The sequence below is a fragment of the Solenopsis invicta genome, chromosome 4, assembly GCF_016802725.1.
Source record: "Solenopsis invicta isolate M01_SB chromosome 4, UNIL_Sinv_3.0, whole genome shotgun sequence".
Taxonomy (NCBI): Eukaryota; Metazoa; Arthropoda; class Insecta; order Hymenoptera; family Formicidae; genus Solenopsis; species Solenopsis invicta.
Window position 1 is genome coordinate 1238278 of NC_052667.1, and position 22013 is coordinate 1260290.

The 22013-nt window shown below is 39.7% G+C and overlaps 1 long non-coding RNA gene across 1 annotated transcript in view; it reads left to right on the forward strand.

The window, feature by feature from the left end:
* The window catches only part of LOC113003577, a 95577-nt gene that overhangs the window by 300 nt on the left and 73264 nt on the right, over nt 1–22013 (forward strand). Inside the window, exons 2-3 of the long non-coding RNA XR_005574494.1 lie at nt 1–149; nt 2464–2649. This is a non-coding gene — a long non-coding RNA (uncharacterized LOC113003577). The remainder of the gene's footprint in view (nt 150–2463; nt 2650–22013) is intronic.

A 22013-nucleotide genomic window follows, 5' to 3' on the forward strand; every position in this document is an offset into this window, starting at 1 on the left:
GGAAAACAAAATAATCTATTTCAAACAGTTTCGGAATATGTATTCATCTGTATTCATGGAGTACTTGCTTTAACAGTATATGTATACATATACTAATATGTGTCCTGGTCAAGAGTTGTGTCAAGATTACATCTACATAAATTATTTAGGTAATATATGAATCCGTGTATTTTAATCAATTTTATAAGAATTTTTTTGAAATATGCCAACAGCTTTAAAAATTATTAATTATTTTTCCTCAACATCTTCCTGACAGTTATTAATGAATTTTCAAACATGAGAATTTGTATTGTATAAAGTTTTTTCGAATGTAGTGAGTAACCGGCCCATCTAACCAATAATTTTGGATTAGCTAATTTTGTCGTTGCAATTTGAAAAAGAAATTAAAGAATTTTTGTTAAAGAATGTGATTATTTAGTAAATATTTATTTTATTTATTTATGCTTCATAAAATTTCAATTATTTTATTATTATTTCTTGAATACGAAAATAATAAAATTTATTGGAAAAGTTAAACTTTCATAATTTTGTTTTAATAAGGACGGGTATTTACGTGTTACGGTAAAAATTTATCAGACATAGTAAAAATTATATTTCAAAAATTTTTAATATTACATAATTTTACTCTATCAGTATTAAAGTCAGATATTAGCAAAATATTATAATTTATTTTTTCTGTATTACGCTATTGAATTTATAACATTTTTACGTTGCCTGTATTGTATACATGAAAAATATTCGTATAAGCATAACGTAAACAACCTACGCAGATCTTAAAATATAAATACGGCACCCAATTCTGGTTTTAATTAAAATTTTAATAAATTTTTTATCTAATACGCGAATTTAATACGCGAGATGTGCCGATAAGTGCGCAGTCGTTACGGTAATAGTACCGACGGCGAGCCACGAAATGTAATCTTTTGTTTCGAGATGTCGCTACTGACGCAATATTCGAGCCACAGCCATTCAATATGGCGTGCATTCGAGCGGGAGGAAAGACTTTTCGCCGACTCCGCGTTTGCTGTTCTCTGTAGCTGCATTATACTTTCAACTCTTAAAATGAGATAGATACGCAATTAGACGTCGATACGAGAAAGAGGTACCATAGACAGTCTTAAAAGTTTAGCTTTCTACGAAGCGCGTGGCAAACGTCTGATTTTTTGGCTGCGAACATTCTGTCGCCTTTTTCAGCCAGTTTATTCGAGTCGTACGACGCGATGCGCATTGATGTTTTGAAATTATATTTATTCAATCTTTATTATTACATAATTTTATTTTATCGGTATTAAAGTCAGATATATCAGCGGTTTTATAATTTAATTATTTTTTCCGAATTACGCTATACAACTTATAATATTTTACATTGCCTGTATATATGAAAAATATTCGCGTAAGCATAACGTAATCAATCTACGCAGATCTAAAAATGCAAATACAGCACCTAATTCTAGTTTTAATTTAATTCAAATTTTAATAATTTTTTGATTTACGCGAGATGTGCCACTAAGTGCGCAATCGTTATCGACAGCGGTTCGGTAACAGTACCGACGGCGGGACGCGGAATGTAATCTTTCGTTTCGAGATGTCGCTACTGACGCAATATTCGAGTCGCGAGCTATTCAATATGGCGCGCGTTCGGAAGGAAGACCTTCTTTCACCGGCTCCGCGTTCATTGTTCTCTGTAGTTGCATTATACTTTTAACTCTTAAAATGAGGTGGTCGCCCAATTAGACATCGATACGAGAAAGAGGTATGATACGCAGTATTGAAAGTTCTGCTTTCTACGAAGTGTGCGGCGGACGTCCGATTTTTCGGCCGCGAACAATTGGATTCCGCCTTTTCAAATCTTTTTGTTCGAGCCGTGTTACGCGACGCGCGTCGACGTTTCGGTTTGCGTTTCGAAATGGGCAGAAAATCCGTAACGTTTGTAACATGAATCATAGATTTTTAATGCTGCCGGCGTCATCTCGAAACGTGTTTTGTTTCGAATTTATGAACATTGCATTTGACGATAAATACGTCGCACTTCGGTAAGGACTCCATCCATCTTCGTCTTTATTTCATTCGGCCTTCCTAGGTTAATTACATCAATGTCCACGTTTATCGATTATCTCGCTGACACTTTAATAAAAAGTTACATATATTTAAAGGTGAGAAATAATAAAAGTAGACGCGCGGTCAAAGAGCGCGATAGATAGAGTATATGTATACATATGCATGAATTCGCGCGCGCGCGCGTTTTTTTTTCCTCTTCTCTCGTAGACTCTAGACGCGTGAACGCGGACTCGCGCCGTCTTTATCTCGCTCGGGAAATCGGATTGCGCCGTGAATGCGCGATGATACGAGCCAAAATGCTGAAACGCGCCGCGCCGCGTTCCCCTCTTTCCCTTTTTCCTTTTCCCTCCTTCCCCTCTCTAGCCCTCGCTCCCAGTCGCTTATTATTCTCCGTTTCTTTTGCAGCGAAGACGAACGCGACGTATTTGTCGGCGGATACGGCGGGTCTTCCATCGTCCGCCCCCCCCTCCCTTCTCCGCTCCTCTGCCGTCTTCTCATCTCAACGTGCCGCCCTGTGTGTACTCGGAGTGTACCACCCTCTTGCCGGAAGCGAGGACCTCGTCAGGAGGGAGTCAGCGGCCGCGTGTGCGGGTGAGTCGATTTTTTTTTTCTTTATTTTGTCCCTCGCATCCTCGTGCCGAGATACGCTTACGTTATATCTCGGCATCAGTCACGCTCGACTCTTTTTCGCCAAGTCTTCATCTCGAACGCGCGTCGCATTAAGTAACCCATGCAAAACGCACCGAAAGCGCGTGCAATTCGTATGATTGTCCTTGACGATCCTTTTTCGTTCGGCAAAACGAAACGATGAAGCTTCGCGTCGGAATTAATAAAGACACTGATCCAGGATAACAAAAATATTTAATTGCTATATTTTTTTCCACAATATTTTTTTTCTCCGCGTCTACTTTTGTGCATAATTCGATATTTTATTGTATAAAAAAATTATTTTGGACTTTTTTAATGTTTATGTTACTTATATAAAAATTGTAAGTAAACTGTTCGCTCTCCGTGACTGTTTCATAAATCAACAGTCTACGTTCCTAATTAATTGACTTTGAAACATTTTTCTGACTGCGTCACAGAGTTATATATCTCCGCGGGCAAGTAATTTTTTTCCATCTAACGTTATGCTATAAAGGGAGAAATTTAAATATCACCGGTGCTTCTTCGGTTACACACGCTGGCTTTCAGTTACGTTTCGCAAAAAGAGCATGTAATGACGCGACGTCCTGAGGAGCGCGTTCGGACAATGTTTAGCGGTGCGATTTTTACGGCGATTAAATTACAAACAGAGCGTGGAAAAAGGCAGCTTTCGGTGGAAAGCGACTAGTTGGTGATACTCGGTATCGGCGAAGAGGTGTCGTTCGAGAGTTTGTGTGTCGAGCAGCCGACCCGCCGACGAACGAAAGATGCTTTTTGTAAGTATCCCCCGTTAAAGTACGTGTTACGGAGTAGGAAACCGCCACCGCTGCTCGACCACGAACGTTTCGGCCTCTTTTAGCTCCGACTTCGAGGAGAATTTACAATTGCGAAAAGAGATGAGTGTCGAGGACAGAGAGAGAGAGAGAGAGAGAGAGAGAGAGAAAGAGTCGCGTGACCCAAAACTTTGGGATAGCAACGCGGGCGCGGCAAAGGGATGAGCGTTGGAGGGTGGCCGTGATACGGAGGTTTGTCTCCCGAGGGTAAGAAGCGACGTATACGAGAAGCGAGATAGGAAATAGCTGAAACTTTTTTTCTCTCTTCCTTTTACTCCGGTTCTTCGGAGAATTTAATCTTTTTACGTTTGTCGCGCGCGCGTTTAAACATTCGCGCAAAGATCCGCTCGCGCTCGTCGGACAACACCGTAAATATCTGCCGTTGCGAGAGGAATTTTTGCGACGGAAATTGTTGTTCCTTTCCGGTTTTTGCAGCGCTTCTAACTGCTCATTAATGTTGCACAAACTGCCGTATCATATTTTTTATCGGAGTCTGCAGAGATGATACGAAAAGAGATAGCACTCTCGTAATGGCATGGTGAAATCAATATAGCAATTTATCATTTGAATTATTCACATTGATATTTTTAATCTTTAAATACATACAAATGCATGCAAAAAAATTAATTCTATTGCTAAGGAAAACGTTTACTCAATTTGGTTTAAACATTTTTTTTTAATATTTTTTAAAATTTATCTAGTAAATAAATCTATTGTTCTAAAAATTAGTAATTTTTGAATTTATAAAAATAAAAAAAAACAATAAAATATTTAAGTATTAAACATGCGATAGTAATCATTAATTTTCTTTATTTATTTACTTACTGATTTATGAGAGAAAGAGAGAGATTGCTGTGTTATTTGAAATTAATGTGCAATTGTTGGATATCTTGAGATTGCAATGTCGAAATTACGTGGTAGTATTCGGCAGTGATGATGACTATTTTCTACTTTAACTGTCGATCATTGCTTACAGTTGTTGAAACGCGAAGTCGCCGTGGGTAATTGCAAAATTATATTTGCATACATCCATTTGTAGCAGGGTTGTGTGTAAATTTCAAGATTACATCTGCATGGATTATTTATGTATTACATTATCTTTACATATTACATTATCTACACGTATTTTTTTTATGTAGATACTTTTTTACTAGATTTCTCTCTCTCTCTCTCTCTCACTCTCTCTTTCTTTCTCTCTTTGTGTATATAATTTTCAAAAGGTCAAAATAATTTAAATAAAAGTAGCACTTTTACATATACTGTTTTACGGTAGAACTACTCTGTTACCGCATCAACATGTATTACATTAATTATATACACACATATAATTTATTTAAAGAATAGCTAATTAGACTAACGCCATGGGAATATAAATTCATTATGAGATCATCTTGAGATTGGAGTTTTTTCTTTTAATAAGTTCTAGTAATGGTTATATTTTTAACAAAGAATATTTTCTTGATAATTGTTTTAAAATATATTTGTCATAAATTTTAGAAAAAATCATTATTATATATTACAAAAAGTTTTTACATTCTTTCGAAAAATATTACAAAATCGAAGAAAAGAAATAATAAGTAAATTGAATTTTTGTTTTAACTTAATAAACTTGATTAAAATATTTCATTAAATTACTACAATTCAGAATAAATCTTGAATAAATTTGATGCTTATAATAAACTTATGATAAATTTGCAGGTATATGAATCTATGAAATATTTAAAGTAGTAACTATTGCTTGTTTCAAGTAAAAGATGAGTGTAAGATTTTAAAACCATTATCAAGAAAATAATCTTTGGATAGATAATCATTACTGTCTGCTTTAGCTACAATAAAAAAATATTTATATATAAAAAAATGTATATGATAAAACATATAATTATAGTTTCTTAATATAATGTTTCTCTTGTGGTTTGACAAAAATAGATGATTTATAAGATAATGTACATACAATCACTATGAGTATTCTCCTGGTTTATTCTGGTGGTACATCGCAATCTCGTTCCATTCTCTTCTCATCTTTATCTTACCTCTCAGCGTGGTACTTCCCTCTCGTGCACGGACACAATGTTTGTATCTCGTTATCTAGCTATTTGGTTATGATTTGATAGCGCCTTACCTAGAACGTTGCAAATACTCGGAGATTGTTAGAGAGAATCGAAAAATTCTCAAGAGAAGTTAAACGATCGGAGACAATGCAAGTAAAATAGTAGTCTCTGATTTTGTTTTCATATAAATTTAAAAAAAAAATTTGATTCAGTTTTTACCTCACAGCAGGCAGTTAAATAGTTTAAACATTTTTGCGACAAATAGCGCATCTCACTTCACGACGTTGATTCTTTAATACAGTTTTGGCTGACATTTACCTTAAGTAATCTGGCTAGAGTGAAAATAGAAATGGAAACAGTAATTAAGTTGACAAAATGAAAACTACAAAGAAAACATTGGGTCGCGAACGATTTAGTATCTCTACATATGTACGCCATGAAATTTTAATGCACATTTCGTGGATTTAATTCGTGATCTACATTTCTTCATAGCCTGTTACTTTTCTCGGGTTCGCGCATAACGAGAGACTGTTAGCAACAGTACGAGACGATTGGATCGATGGCGAGACGCCCTCGTAACGTTATCGGTACGGTAAAGGAAAAGTCGCGGATACGGAAGTGATACTTTTCTCCGCAAAAGCGACGCATAACGCGCGACGCATCGCGTGTCGAACAGCGACACGTGCGAATGATTTCGATCAAAGTTCTTTTGTTTATCGTCAACTTCAGGGCCAGATAGCGGCGAAATGAGGGGTCGGAGAACAAGCCCGTTGAGTGTGCTTTCGTCGTGTCGGGCTCCTGAAGCTTTGCGTCCGGCGATCCGGTGTATACGTGCCCCAGGTGGTTGTCTCAAATAACGCCACCTAAAGCGAGTAACTCGATACAGGGGATCCTGCGGGTGTTTGAACATAGATTGTGTTACGCGCGCCCACGCGTTTTTAGATTATCCCACGTCCTCGCGAGTAACGAAGCTAGTTCCCGATTTCCTAGTAAAATACCTAATGTGTATAGAAAGAGATGAAGGACTCGGAAACGAGGTTTCTGAAGCGAGTCGATAATTTGCACGGTCCATTTGAGGGCATGACTTAAGATGGATTTATCTTATTCTTACGTCGAACCATTCAATTATCTTCGCACGAACGATTCAATATTAGATCAATTCACTACTCTGATTTTATCGTATTTAAGTAAGAAATTTCGAATTAACAGCTTTTAGAAGATATAAAAATAAAAAAAAAAGAAGAAAAATAGTGACAATCGAGGTTCCATCCGTTTCGCGTATTCATATCGAATTGGAATATACTCGCGTTCGACAATGTGAAAAGGCGAAACTACGGATTCACGAAACAAGCGATGAGCGAAACAACAGTTGGAGAGAACGAGGGACGTCTTTGATTTTCTAATGGAATTTCAAAGCTCCTCCGTCGGGAATTTTCATTGATTCCCGTTGAACCGTTACCGGTTTCCCCGCGAACGAAGGGATGGGTGCAAAGACGCTCTCCTAGGCAAAGGGATGGCGGGGAAATAGAGGTTCCGGCGCACACGAGCGTTCTTCGCCGCCGTCGTCGTCGTCGTCGTTGTCGTCGTCGTCGTCGTCGTCGTCGTCGTCGTCGTCGTCGTCGTCCTCGCCGTTCGTCGAGCGGAGAGCTTTGTAATTTTAATTATTTCATTAGTGGAAATCCTTCGAATATACAAAGAAAGGAGGGGATCGGAGGTGGGGTTTCTCGCGGGCGTTTCTCTCACGCCCAAAGGAATCCGTTCGCCGTTGTCGTCGCTTCTATTTTTCTTCCGTCGTCCTTCTTTTTCGTCGCGTTCCTCTCTTTCTCTTCCGCCTCCGCAGTACCCGCTCCTTTTCACCTCTGGATTTGTCGACATTTCCACGGCTTTACACCCCTATTCAACGGACAACGTCCGCACGTCTCTTTATCTATGATCAATTTTCGAATGTGTTGCGAGCAATCAAGTTATTTTCTAAAAGAAAATTGACTCCGCTGTTTGCAAAGGATAGCATGTACGGTCCATGATCAATTTATTCGAGTTTTTAACGACAAATTTTTTGGCAAAGGCATTCAAGTAGATTCTATTCTTTTAATTGTCAGATACCAATTTAACCTGTAAGTCTCAAATTAAAATTTTATTAAAGCAAAATCTATTTTAAATTGCTCGAAGATTATAAACTTGTATATTTTTTTGTGTGGAAATACCCTTGATACACGTTGGAAATCTCTTTATTTTTATTTAGCGATTGCTCGGAAGTTGCCAGTATTTTAAAATATTCTGTGGAGAGAAGAGGTATCCCAAATTCTTTGAAGAATTTTTCTCGTAATTAAGTGAAAGGTTGAGAGTCGTGCAACATTTGCGTATCTCATTTCAAGGCAAACATACAAACACGTACGCGCACATCGAATCGATAATCTCCGGAAAATCCACTTCGTCCTCGTGAATTTGCGCCGAGTGACGCGAGTCGCGATGACGATTATCGCGGCGATGTGATCGCCGCAGATGCGCCGCTGTCGTGACATTAGCCCGTAATAAAGCATGACGCAGATAATCGAATACAGGACACGTAACAAGGGTCGAGCATCTCCTGGCGCGGAGTATGCAAGCGCCAGTGGTAATTTAGGTACCATTGCCTTGGTCAATAGCCAATTCCTATTTTGGCTTGTCTCCAAAGGGACGGACAAGCAAACCGCCGTTTTCGCATCGTTTTCGCGAAAAGCCACGATTACGGTGACTCACCGAGATTCGCGTCGCGTCGTTTTTTGATATCAATCTCCTCTCCGCGATCTTTGTAGAGAGAGAGAGAGAGAGACAGAGAGAGAGGGAGAGAGAGCGCCTTCCACATTTTCCACTCTCGACGCTCTCGAGATATTAATTTGTCGCAGATTTTTAAGATATCTTTTCAGGAGTCTATCCACTTGGAATCTTCGTTTTCTTCCCGTCGGTTATGCAGAGTACCATCCGACTCGCTCATCCTTTCACGTCCTGAAACGTCCCAGGAAAATCGCGTTCCTCGTTCGAGAGCTCTCCTTAATCCGGCCGCGAGGGCACGCCGCGGAGTGCACCGTAAAATTTGTAATCGGTGCGAGCATTGTCGCCTTAAGTACTGTTCGTAGGAAATGCCGCTTTTCTCTCTCTCTCTCTCTCTCTCTCTTCTTCTTTCATCTCTCTTCCAAACGGTCTCGCTTCGGGGCTTCCATTCTCTCGCTCGTCTCCTTCGCGGGTCTTTCCGACCCGATGACGTAAACTCTTATCGACCCACTTTCAATCTTAGTTGGAAATATATTTGCGGGAGAACTCGTGGTGTAGTTACGGCGGCTATATTTTCCTTTCCTGTCTTCTCTCTCGCGATCTGCCGCGCGTTCGAGATGCGCGCCGTTGATTTAGCGTCACAACGCGGCGGCGTGGCTCCCTGGCGTTGAAAAATGACCGAAGAAACGAATGAAAGCGAAACGCGCGCATGAACGCGTACGCGTCCATGTATCACGGAAGGATACACCCGGAGTCCTTATTGATATGCACGCGCGCGAGAGGGATCGTGTCTTCCGACGCAAACGGAATGTGCGAGAGAATATGAGAGTAACGGCAAAACGCGTTTATTACTCGATCCGATTGTGTGTCCCCGTGATATTGATATCTGTGAAACGTCGTATATTGTGTAAATACACGATGGCTCGATAGTTTTTATTATACATATACCTTTGGTTAATCGCGACGAATACTATAAATCCGCGCAAGTGGACCTTGCTGAATTATTAAAATACTGCGCATCGGCCCATAGATAATTGATGCGTAAATTTTGGAATGAAGCAATTAAACAGTAATAACGAGGACACACAAGAGAAGCGGATAGAAAATAAACAGAGTTAAAAATACATTGGTAATAAAATGTAATCCTCCACCTGTGTGTACTGTGTGTACCGTGTGTACTGTGTACCGTGATTTTATGCTACAGCGCGGTCATTTGATGAATCGAGAATTGACGATCGGTTTATCATTGATCAACTAAATTTAAAAAAATTTGAAAACTATCATTTTTTTTTTTTTTTAAATAAACGGAGCGTGCTTTAATAAATTTATCCGAACAATTATTTTTTATTTTTTGTCACGTTCTGGAGACTTTTTTCCTTTTTCATAGTCTCGTCTCTCGTTGCGATTCGCGTATTATTATATATAAATGTCGTGTCAAGCGAGGCGCGTGCAAAGGAAAGTACAATTCGCACGGAGGACAGGGAAAGATTAGGCGCGAAGGTTTACTTCCACCTGGCTGACAGACGCTTACTCGCATTTAATTACGTCTATGGATCTGTTTACGAGTCTGATGAAGGGAACGGGAGGGAGACAGAAGGAGAGCCTCGCGGAAGGGGTTTAGGGTATTCCCTGGAGGGCTCGTCGAGCCCGCACTATGACGCTCGACGACGCGATGTGCCCTACCAGTGAGTCAGCGACCGGCTGTCTGTCCGTAGCTCATTAAGTCGCGCGCGCACGCTATCATAAATACTAAATATATATATTGTATATGTACATGTACGCACTACCTTCATATGTACGGAAATAAAAACGGTCTACTGGGGGATACATCCAAGTCGGCGAGGGACGACGCACCCGTACGCGCGAGAACTTTGACTCATGGCACTACCCGTGCCATACTCGAGACAGCTCTATAAATACCGTCCGTTTGACGTTAAAACCAGAGATTCTAAATGGGATATATATCTGCCGGACGTTTCGTGACGTTACCGATAAGCTTCTCATAATCTTCTGCACAATTTGATTTGACGCGCATGACTCACGCAAAGTCACGCGAAAGCATTGAATTTTTTTTTTTTTTTTGGTAAAATAAAAGCTCAAGAGCTATTACGTTTCTTTACACGACGTATGATGATTTACTTTATAGTATGTGATATTTATCTTGGACCACGTCACCCACGGTCCGGTCGGACTTTAGCTCTTCTCTAACGAGATTGCTCTCTGTGTGACGTATACATTGTCGTAGATTAATTTCAGGTGTCTCGGCTCATCTGTTATAGCTGAGGCAGTTCTAAAAAAATATATGCCGTGGACGTGTTACGAGTACCCACGGGATATTTTCATAGAAGCACTTAGCGGAGACGGGATAACATGTAGATTTCCGTAAATTAGCAATATCGCGATAGAAAATTACGATCCGTGCGTTATAGAGAAACTCGTTGCGTGGCTACATTATTAATAAATAATTCTCATAATTATGCCGCGTCCGCGCGCGAGTGATTGAAACGTTCATTTGGACGGCCGTATTAATTCAAGTTGCATCGACTTTAACAGGCTCAGTCAGTGTAACTGGAGCAGCCAGCGTAATGAACGAGTTTCTCGCGCGCACATCCATTTCGCGATTGCTCGACTTAAGGCACAAAATGGCGAGGCAGGTATTTACATAATCGACCTTCCCGATTCAGCCCACCGTTCAGCCTGATTATCTAGACTATGGGAAACACAAAATGCAACCGCTCTTTATATACACTTTACGTGCGCGCGGCAACGAGTCGATGTCGATGCCGATGCCGATGCCGATGACGATGCGTGTCCATGCGAGCCGAAAGGCTACGCTATTTAGCGCACGCAACTCGAAAGCAAATTGCTTGGCCGTGAACCGCGTATTACGTCGCACTTCAATGATCCGCATAAAATTTTCTGTGATCACGTAGCTGCGCGATACCCTCTATTATAAGATCCTCTTTTTTTCCGGCGTCCGTAAAAACCATAGTGTACTTGCTATAACATGTACTACTTTACGATAAAACTATCGTGTTACCGCATCAACATGTATCAATTATATACACACGTATAATTTATTTAAAGAATAGCTAATTAAACTGACGCCATGGGTATATAAATTCATTATGAGATCACCTTGAGATTAGAGTTTCTTGACGTTGATTAAATTTCGTGAAGAGACGCTAGCTTTATAGGAATCTTGCATCGCCGTCACACTGCGCGTACTATACACCGGATATTAAAGGTCAGCGTACATTGCTACAATGACCTTTTACGCGCGCGCATCTGTCTGCCCGCCGGCGGGCATTTGTGGACGTTGGTAACCATTAATGGGATGAAAGCTTACCTGTGCTTAGCTTAGTTGGACAAGATGAAAGTTCCTGTTTGATCAGTAACAACCAACCGGTTGTTTAACATCGATAAAGACCGTATATAAGACGGACAGTTGAAAATGCACGGGGGAATTGTATCAACAACTTTGTAATGTTCTATTCTATAATGCTCCATTACTCTGTTATTTATCTCTTTCTCAAATTTTCCTTTAATTGCTTTCATATTTGTCATAATTATCTTGATATCATTTATAGCTGGTCTGACTCTTACATTGGATTTGTTTCTTTAAAATTTTATTTTTACATTTAAAAATTGTCCTCTATTTACAAATCTTTTCCTATATTTTAATATTAAAGATAATATTAAATAGATTTGTTAAATGTTAATAAATGGGTATAAATTGAAAAGTGCAGTACGTTTTGACGCGTATCACACAATTCGGAGAAACGAGGTCAAAGCAATAAAGAAATTGTTGCCGTATTTGAATAGAAATACACAATATTATTGACAGGTTATTAAATATAAAAGACTACTGAATAAACTTTTGCATCAAAAGTGTAGAAATAGCAATGCAAATATGAAGCAATAACGATCGACATTATGAATATGCTGCATCTTTTTTTATATCATAGAGAGAGTGCTCATCTATTAATTGTCTTTAACTATATATTTGTGTTAGTTTAGACTATCTGTCTAAAAAAAAAAAAAAAAATAAATTATTTGTTTGTTGTCACTTTTTCGCATTATTCGTTAAATTTCTATGCGCAACTTCGAGCATTTTCCGATAACAACATTAGTATATTATGATTTAAATGAATATTAGAACAGCCTTTGTATATGTATATGTATGTGTATATCTATGTAAACGCGTAACGTATTATTGTTGCAAAGCGCAGATAATATTTCTACCACTATAAATTTTAGAGTTTAGAGCTTGTAAATTATTATAACAATTATATATATTTAGCTATGAGTACAGCTAAATGAATACAGACGACATATACATTTCATTCTGTTAAATTTTGTAAACATAAACCGCTTTATTATTAACGTGCAATTATCACTAGGATAAACTCGCTCCGATTTATACAAAAGTTTTTAATTTTATGAAACGTTTGCGATAATTTTTTTTCGAGTGAGAGAAATAAAGACAGAGTCAAATAGCTTTATCGTTGATTGCGCAAGTTTTTCGCTCTCTTTCATTACGCTCCCCAAAATTACTCGCGCAGCTGCTTTGACCTCATGAATATCGAGACATTGACTGACCTCGTATATGCGAGCTTTCCCATTGAGTCATAGGAACGTACATATATGTTAAATTGTATCCACACACATGTGTCAATGATTGTCTCCCCTCGTCGTCGTCGACTCATTATCTTCGTCAAATCGAGATAGAAGCGATGCGTCATACGTTGAATTTCCATGTAACACTTGCACACATTAGAGACAATTAATTGAGTTGATGTCGGCATATTAGCTGGTTGCCGGACGAAATAACGGGGTATCTATAAATAGCAGTGAAATCTTGGATAATTTTTGTTTTCAAAAAGATATAAAAAAGTAATTATCGATTTTTCGATATGTTGAAATTACTTTTCAAAATGTATTAGTTTTTAAATATGTCTAAATATATGTAGAGTATATAAAAAAAATTATTTTGTTTGATGTGAAAATCTTAAACATTATTTCGATTTTCGAAATTTAACAAGAAAAATTTTTGACAAAAATAACGAAGATCCACGAATGTGAAATAAACTAAATTAAATAAAAACTCATTTTTTTCGAGATTATCTTGCTAAAAAAAAATTATATTCTTTTATTAATCAAACTAAATATTTTGAATTCTCTTATTATAATCAACTGTTATAAATATTCAAATCTTTCTGAACGTAACGTTTGTATTCTGAAAATAAATTTTGTTATCTCATATATTCCGTATATTTCGATTTCCGAGAATCTCTCTCTCTTTCTCTCTCTTTCTCTCTCTCTCTCTCTCTCTCTTTCAGTCTGATCCTTAAGTAGTATATATATAATATATATGAATTTGCATTTATAATTATATCGTTAAATCTCTCAGCAGATTTTCTGAACGCATTTTTTGCATAGAAATCCGAGCATATACTTTCGAAAGCAGCAGAGTGTAATAATTATGCAGTATTTATACCGAGTCTTTTGCGTTCATTAAGCCCGCTGAATTTTTTCTGTCCCTTTGGGGATGCGTTAAAAATATCGTTTTGAATGAATCACTAGGCATTAGTCGCGTCGGGCGGTTCACTAGAAAACTCTTTCACGAGGCCCGTATTCCCCCGGCGAAAGCAGGGCGAGTTAGGATTTTACGCAAACACAGTGAGAGATCGGCGTCGCTCAAAATGTGACACGCGAGCGTCACGATTTCTATGCAATCTCTGTGTTTACGCGCGCGGCCCTCTATTTATTCCTCGTTTACACCGAATTCCGCTTTCCACGCCGCTAACCAGGAACTCGACGTGAATTTGCGCGTTTCGCCAGAAAGGTCTCGTTATCTTGGGGAACAGCCGCGAGCCGTACCGATTGCATCCAGAGCTGCATGCAAACAATCGAAACATCGCTCTTTCACCACATACGTGCCAACGAACATGATAATAACGAACGGACAGAGTCTAACGGTTTATACGATCTGTGTGCGAATTTTTCCTGGATACGACGTTTCTTCGCGAGAGTATCGATTTCGTTCCGTTTGTTGTCGACATGAGCGAACGCACGCGGCTCGACTTGTATCGAGTTACGAGACAGACAATGTATTTTGGCTCAACCTTTTTGCTCTCAAACGAAGAAGGCGGACGTCCCTGGAATAAAATTCGAAGGTTTGAGAACAAAAGAGAAGAGAAACGAAAAGGGATCGTTTTGTGCCCCCGGAATCAATTTATCGTATTCCAAGCAAAAAAGAAAAAATTTTTCACCATACAGACGTTAATAGATAAATGCTTATTATCGAATACTTGGCGATAAACAAAGGAGGGAGAGAGAGAGAGAGAGAGAGAGAGAGAGAGAGAGAGAGAGAGAGAGAGAAGATATCAGAGAGAACGAAAGTGAAATCTGTTTCGTGTAGAAATATGACGCGAGAGGGAGCGAATAGATGCGGGTATATGCTTTACGACGCGACTAAATGTTCATAACTCCCGTTTTTTCGCAATATCTTGCTATTTTATCGTCCCTTTTCAACAGTGCACTTAGTAATTTTTGACTCGTTTGGAAAATCTTTTTCAAAATAGTACTACAAGTGTTAACATATTTTTATAAACGAGAAATGATTCAAGTTTTTAATATCCGGTTATTATATGGTTTTGTTACTCTTTGTCGCTCTATCCCTCAACATTCAGGCTCCATGATTGTCAGATACGCGGGAGTAATGCGCTTAAGCGTAAATGACTGCTCGCAATTTTACTAATTCATACATCAGCATTTCTGGTTAATGCAATTTCCTCGGGCGGTAATATTACGAATTGTTTTCGCGGAACTTTCTCTTTGTGCAATCTTCTTCCGGCGCACCTCGAGTCCTTCCTGCTGCCGCCAGAGTGCTAAATTCCATTACCTCTTAAATGCTCGTGCGCGGATCTGTAAATAGTAACGCGGCAGGAAACACAACGAGTTTTTGAATAATTCTACGAATAATTACGGGTCGCGTCTCGCAGATTTCTGCTTAATTAATGTCACGCCGGCGAAAATGCGGGGATTAAGTCGTTGCAATATATACAGATCGATTTAACCCTGGAAATCTTTCGATGACAAAGGGAACTCTCATTTCGAGATACAACATCAGGTCCCTTCCGGCCGTCCTTGGAGTACAATTACGAATGAGTCATTCGCGTTTAATTGAACGAGGAAAGTGGCCGCCGCCGATCGTAGATATCGTGGTAGAATTCTTCGAAGCTTAAGAGACTCGACTATGTGCCCATTTCCTCCGAGAGCTATTAAATGCTACGACAACGAAGACGAATTTTCGTACAAAGGTCAAAGATACGCCACCGTCACGAAGATGAATTCGCGCAACGACGACGTTCAGTCCGGGGATATATCCGCGATATCCGGAAAAAATCGATCGTAAAGACCGAAGGTACCAGGCGATGAGTGACAATATCGCCCTTCGATGGCAGGTCCCTCACGGCATCAGCGGAGGTTCGATAACTGCAAGTCGACACGCATTGTCGTTCGTTCTCGCGTCGTCGTCGTCGTCGTCGTCGTCGTCGTCGTCGTCGTCGTCGTCGGCGACGAGGTTGGCGTCGCCCTCGGGATTTTTCTCGTCGTGGAACTACGCCAAGAGCTTCGCCGTGGAGCTTTGCGGCCGCCGCCTCCGCGCCGCGTGTGCTAGAAAACAGCGGACGTCGAAGTACGTAAGATGGAACGGCGTATTTATTTATAGGACCGTCGAGAGTATAAGAAGACGTTCGCACCGCCATCGTAACTCGGCCATACGACCACACACGGTAATGGCGATTTTATGTTGCGCCGAGGTGCCGTCTTACGTTGTATTCGTCGCGGTGGTGACTCCCTTTTTTTCACTTCTCTTTGCTCGTCCCTGCTCCTCCTTACGTCGCTCATGGATGCCATTATCGCGTTTTTTCTCCTTCCTTCACCTTACCCATCTCTGCAGTCCGTTGTCACTTTCCGTGCAGGCGGAAGAGGGAAGGAAAACTTTGAGAATCGGAGGAGGGAACGGCGCGCGGCGGCGGGTTTCAGCGTCGTTTCGTCCGTACGTCCGCGTCCCGCGGGAAGAGGCGCGTCGTTCATCACAGCCTCCTCGATTATCCCCTGGGAGACATGTGCCCCCCGCGTCGCTTTTCGATTTCCGGTTGACGCAATTCTCCTTTTCATCCGTTTACCATGCGTGGGAATTAAGTAAAAGGATTCAAAGAGCTGTGCGCGTCGTTAATTATCGCGGTTGAATAAATTGGAATAGTTTCAGGTATGGTACGCCAAATTTTGGAGAATAAAAATTTCAAGGTTGTTTCTTTCAGCCCTTTCTCCTTTTTCATTCTCTCAACAGAATGTGTAACATCTCGTGGAACGCGTTTTTCATCTTTCGTCGTCTTTGATCGTCTCAAAATTGAGAATGTGTTAATATTGTCGTAAAAGTTTGACAGTTGTGTATTTGGCTCTTTGATGTTCTTTACGTTTCTTTTTGAATTCTTCTAAACTCGTGATACATTACGACTTTCGTACTCTATGTTCTTGGCACAGAAAAATAGTATATATCGCTCGAAAAAACATCATTAAGAAAATTATATAAATAATGTTGAACGACGAAGGAAACGAGAGAAATATAAGCTATGTTATGGGTCGATATAATTAATAGTGGGTTTAAAGATTATATATATATATATATATATATATATATATATATATATATATATATATGTGTAAATTAGATTAACTTCCATGTTGCGTGCTTTCAACATGAAACGTATAATAACATATTATTTACTTAGTAAAATCAACATCTTGAAAGAGAAATGTTAATAAAGAGATAAGTTTTAATGGTTATTAAAATGATTATATTCTCTCGTGTACGTTAGATAATCAAAATAAGCACGATCGTATCTTCAATAATTATAAAGACCATTGTGATGTCACAATTGATGGATATCTACGACCATTGAGAGTATGCTCATGATTGAGACTAAGCCATGTGGTGATATTCCCATGGGAGAGAATTTCAATCTAACTCATGCTATGTTCCGTATTATCTTGGGCGCTCAAAATTGAATTAAGCTTCGGATCAGGCCGTTCCTTTTGTGCGCCATTCTCTCTCTCTCTCTCTCTCACTCTTTCTCTTTTTGCCCAAATTTATATATGTATATTCACGATCGCATATTCGACACGTTGTTATTCTCGCGTTGTTTTAAAAGGGACTACGTGCGGAGAGAGATCTAACGTGTATGCATGCGACGTATTACGTACACACGCGTGCGCGATAAGGCGATGCGTATATTCTCGTTTCGTTTCGGGATTTTGTGGTCCGATGAATTGTCAAGGAGGCTCGACGAGGCTAGACTGATAGCCCTTTCCCTTGTACGTATTGTACGTATACATGGGAATTACTAGCCGTATTCCCATTCGGGGCGCAGAAAATATTTCGAAGACTCGTCAGGATGAAGGAAAGGGGATAACGTTGGTTTTGTCCGTAATGGCCGTAGACGGAGTGATTTATGCAGCGCGGCTCGGCCGGAGATTCGCTCGGCACGGGGGCGGAAGGTCGACGGAGGGTTGGCGATGGGTGGCTTGATGGCGCGGTGGGACGGGACGGGGCGGGGAAGGGAACGGTCGGGCAGGTTGCTGGAGAGAAGAATATTCATGCCCGGGGTGATGCGGAATTCAGTTTCAGTCGACGGTAATTAGAATATCGTAGAGTTGGCGAGAAGTGATATGAATAGTTGAGTATTATTTGTTTGCCTTTCCGAGCGCGCTTTAAGTAACGATTCCGTTGTGTAACGTTTCTTCCTTTTGGCCGGCGGCGTGCCTTTTGAATATTTGAAAGGGCCGACTCTCTAAAGAACTCGAAGAGCCGAAACGTATATAGAAAAGAGCGATGACGATAAATAAGTACGAGACTACGGGATACCGCGTATCCCTGGACTTATCATTTTTTTTTTATTTAATTGCGCGGGCTCTTTACGAAACGTATCGATAACTAGAATTCTCAGGAGGGGAAAGGGAGCCAAAAGTCTATCAATTATATCGAAAGTCCGAGAGCAAGTTCGCAGAGGTGCCGAGAATCGACTTGAGTTAGTATTAATAACTAGCTACCATCCGCCGGCTTATAATCGCTAATCTCTATGACCCTGTATAAGTATCCCTTTAAGCCCTTGACGACGTCGGGCATTTAACTTTCGCGAAAGTAGCCGAATTAGCATATTAATCGACTTCGGAAACATTCGCGCATGCTCGCGCGCGTGGTAGAGATAAAGTTGAGACGTTATGTCTTTCATCAAATTCTTGCATCTTGATCGGCTTATGTAACTCGAATAAAACGCTGCGAGGACGATGTGACAGGATATTGGATATTATTAGCGCAGCGTCTCTTTTCCGATGGAACTGAAGAGTTTCGTATTAATCATGCAATTGTGAAATTAAATATTGTATATAGCTACAGAATATAAAAATAGTGTTTCCATAGATTAACGATCGAATTAAAAATTGCAAACTTTTCTACTGGCAAAAAAAAGATTAAATGTTTATATTTTAATGTTCATCTCATTTTTACATCTCTTTTAGTTGATTTCGTTTAAATATGCGCATACAATAACAGAGCGCAGTTCTCTCGAAGACGATATCTAATAAAGCTAACGTCTTCTATGCAAGTTTGTTTAAATTGTTTAACCGAACAAAGGCAACGAATGAAGTAAGTGTGATGATGCTCATAGCTGGCAAAAACACATTGCTCTGCAACGCTCATTATTTGGCCCTATTCTATTTGCCACTGTAATAAATAAGCCGTAATGATGACAAACGACGTATTTCTTATTTACACGAAGGGAGCGTGTGGCATACGAGCTGGAAAGTGCGGGTGTGACTATAATTTTTGCCCGATCGGGGCAGACCGTGTTTAACGCTGGGAGCGGGTGGCAGATCGTTATTACGGTACCTCTCTGCTTTTATTTAGTCAGGCTAGGGAGAGAGCATTAACTGCGCAAACGAAGACAGCCAGGGTTTGAGATTATCGTCTCTTCGTACTGTCTTATTATTTCCTCGCAAACGTGTTCTTCGCATCCCGTGCGTAAGTGCATGTTTGTACGTGTGCGATGTTATGAATATTTTCATCTCAATTTCATTCCACATTCCTTTTGCGAACCAGCATTTTTTACAGCTAGCAGTAGAACTCTTTGCCGGACACAGATGCTCGCTGACGCGAAATGAAATTTGGTCTTTTCGTGAGCTTTATATGACACGAATAGACGTATCAGAAAGACAAATATTTTCACCTAATTTTGCTATTTTCTTTTAATTTAAATATTTAATATATTACAATTCATTCGTAAGAAACTGCTCGAAGCAGCAACATCGCGATACATCGTGCGTAAAAAGCGCAGTCTGCGACGTCTCGATTGGGAAATACCGATCGGAGATAACCGTAAGTCAAGTCTGCATCGAGTTACGGGGCACAGGTCCTTGTAGCAGCAGCCGGCCGACTCGTTATGGGAGCGATTTAACCCCCGTTGACCCTCGCGGCTTGGCCCCGACGGCCACCGGTGCAATATTACGCGCGCGTCGCCCTCTTTCCTTGTTCATTAAAATATGCCTCGTGTGCACGCACCATATACGAACTAAAGCCGAGTCACACGGCTGACTCTCGACAATCATTTCGGATGAATCATCCACAATCGATACGCCGGAAGTTCTTGTGTCACAGCGAATGAATTATATAACGCAAGCATTTAAATATAATAAATTAAAATTGCCCGGAAACAGCATGTTATATTTTTATATTTGTCAAGTTAATAATGTGTTTCTCTGCAAAATGTAACAAAATCAATATTTTAATAATTTTTTAATGATTATTAATCTTCAATTTGAATTATCTCTTTTCTGTTCCGTTAATGTATTTTTTTTTAATTCCTTATATGTGTGAAACACATTAACTTATATTCCTTATATGTGTGAACAGTACAAAAATATGAAAAAATAATTATAGCTATGACGTATTTAAACATTATATTTAAAGATACAGCGTTAATTTAAAACTCAATAGTTCTGTTGAAATGAATAATATCCAACAATGATAAAAATATAAGTGGAAAAAATATGAACCACTTTCTATAAAATTGACATTACGAGAAAGCTACGAATTAAATATATATAGTCACAATTTTATTCGTTTTATTAATATTATTGAAACATTTCTGCATTGTGAAATTTTTATTGTTTCGTGTTTAGTTTTTATTATCAAGTGCTTCTATATTTTCCCAATCTGTCCCATTTATCTGACTTACTTTCGCTACTCGTCATTACGTTTCCCTTTTATTTTTGATAAAGAAAAGTGGAGCGTGTGATTTTGCCTTAAGCCATGCGCTCGCGCCTACGCATAAACGCGTACGCAGAGACCGCGATGTCTGTCATTAATACGTGCTTCGGTCAAACGATAATTAGATGGACGTTACCCTTACGGGAATTGGAGTAATTAGATTTAATTGGTGCGAAGGGACAGTACGTCCCCGTCTCCCTCTTCCTCATCACTTTCACCGACCGAAGCTCGCGGTCGGTGCCCCCCTATTATCTTGCTGTGGCACTGTTCTCTCTCAACACTCTCCATCGTGATATTAAATGGAAAGTAAGGCTGGCCGCAAGAACACCTTTGCATATCCTCTTTCTTATTTTTTCACACACTGACAGTGAGCGAGAGCGGATTGAATTTAATCGTTAAACCGCTTATTTTCTACTGAGAACATTATTAGTATCGACAAATATTAGATCATGAAAAATATTGATAAATAAATAATTTATTATAATAGAATTATCAATTGTTTTCAGTGATGTTAATTAAAAGGGATTTATGTTACTTTTTAAAGTGATTAAAATATCAATATTTTATATCAATAGTCTTTTTAAAATAAATACATCGAAGATAGATTAGAAAAAGTTGTTATCATTTCAAATAAAATTAAAATTTTTTAAACTACATTCAATTGCAAATAGAAGAGCAGAAATTGTGCGATTTTCAAATGGACGGCGCCGCGCGCCGGCGATTAAAGTATGACGATTAAATTCGTACGCCTCGTATATGCTCGATTTTCAACACGAGTTTGCACGCCAGATTTATTCGATACGTTACCGCGTCACCGTGGATTCGCGCAAATCTTGAGAGTCTTCTATGCGAAATAACTATCAGATAGCGAGCGCACGTTATATAAGGCGCACTTACAGATATGTGTCACGATCTTTTTCTCTTTAAGCCTTTCGGAGGCGGGGAAGCAGCGCAACCAGTTGTAACGATCCTCACGACGACATCTGAAGCTAACGCGATCTGATTTATCGTCCCTGTCGGACCGCCTTATTACATTTGTATCGAGGAGCGCGGCGGCGGACGTGTAACGCGAGATAAATTGCGGCGCGATATAAATTTCTAAGAACTAAGTGGTAGAGAGATAGAACTCACCCCGAGATTCTTCCTCTCGCTGTCCGAATATTGGATTTCAGCGGAGGCAAGAAAGTACCGAATCCCTCCCCTTCTTCTTCTTCTTCTTCTTCCTCTTCTCGAAACCCCTTTTCTCAACTTTTTGTCCTCACTCTCTTTTTCCATCTCCAATCCCCCCGCCCCTCTTTATCACGCAGTTCTCAACCAACGGCTCTCTATCCGGTATCTTATCCT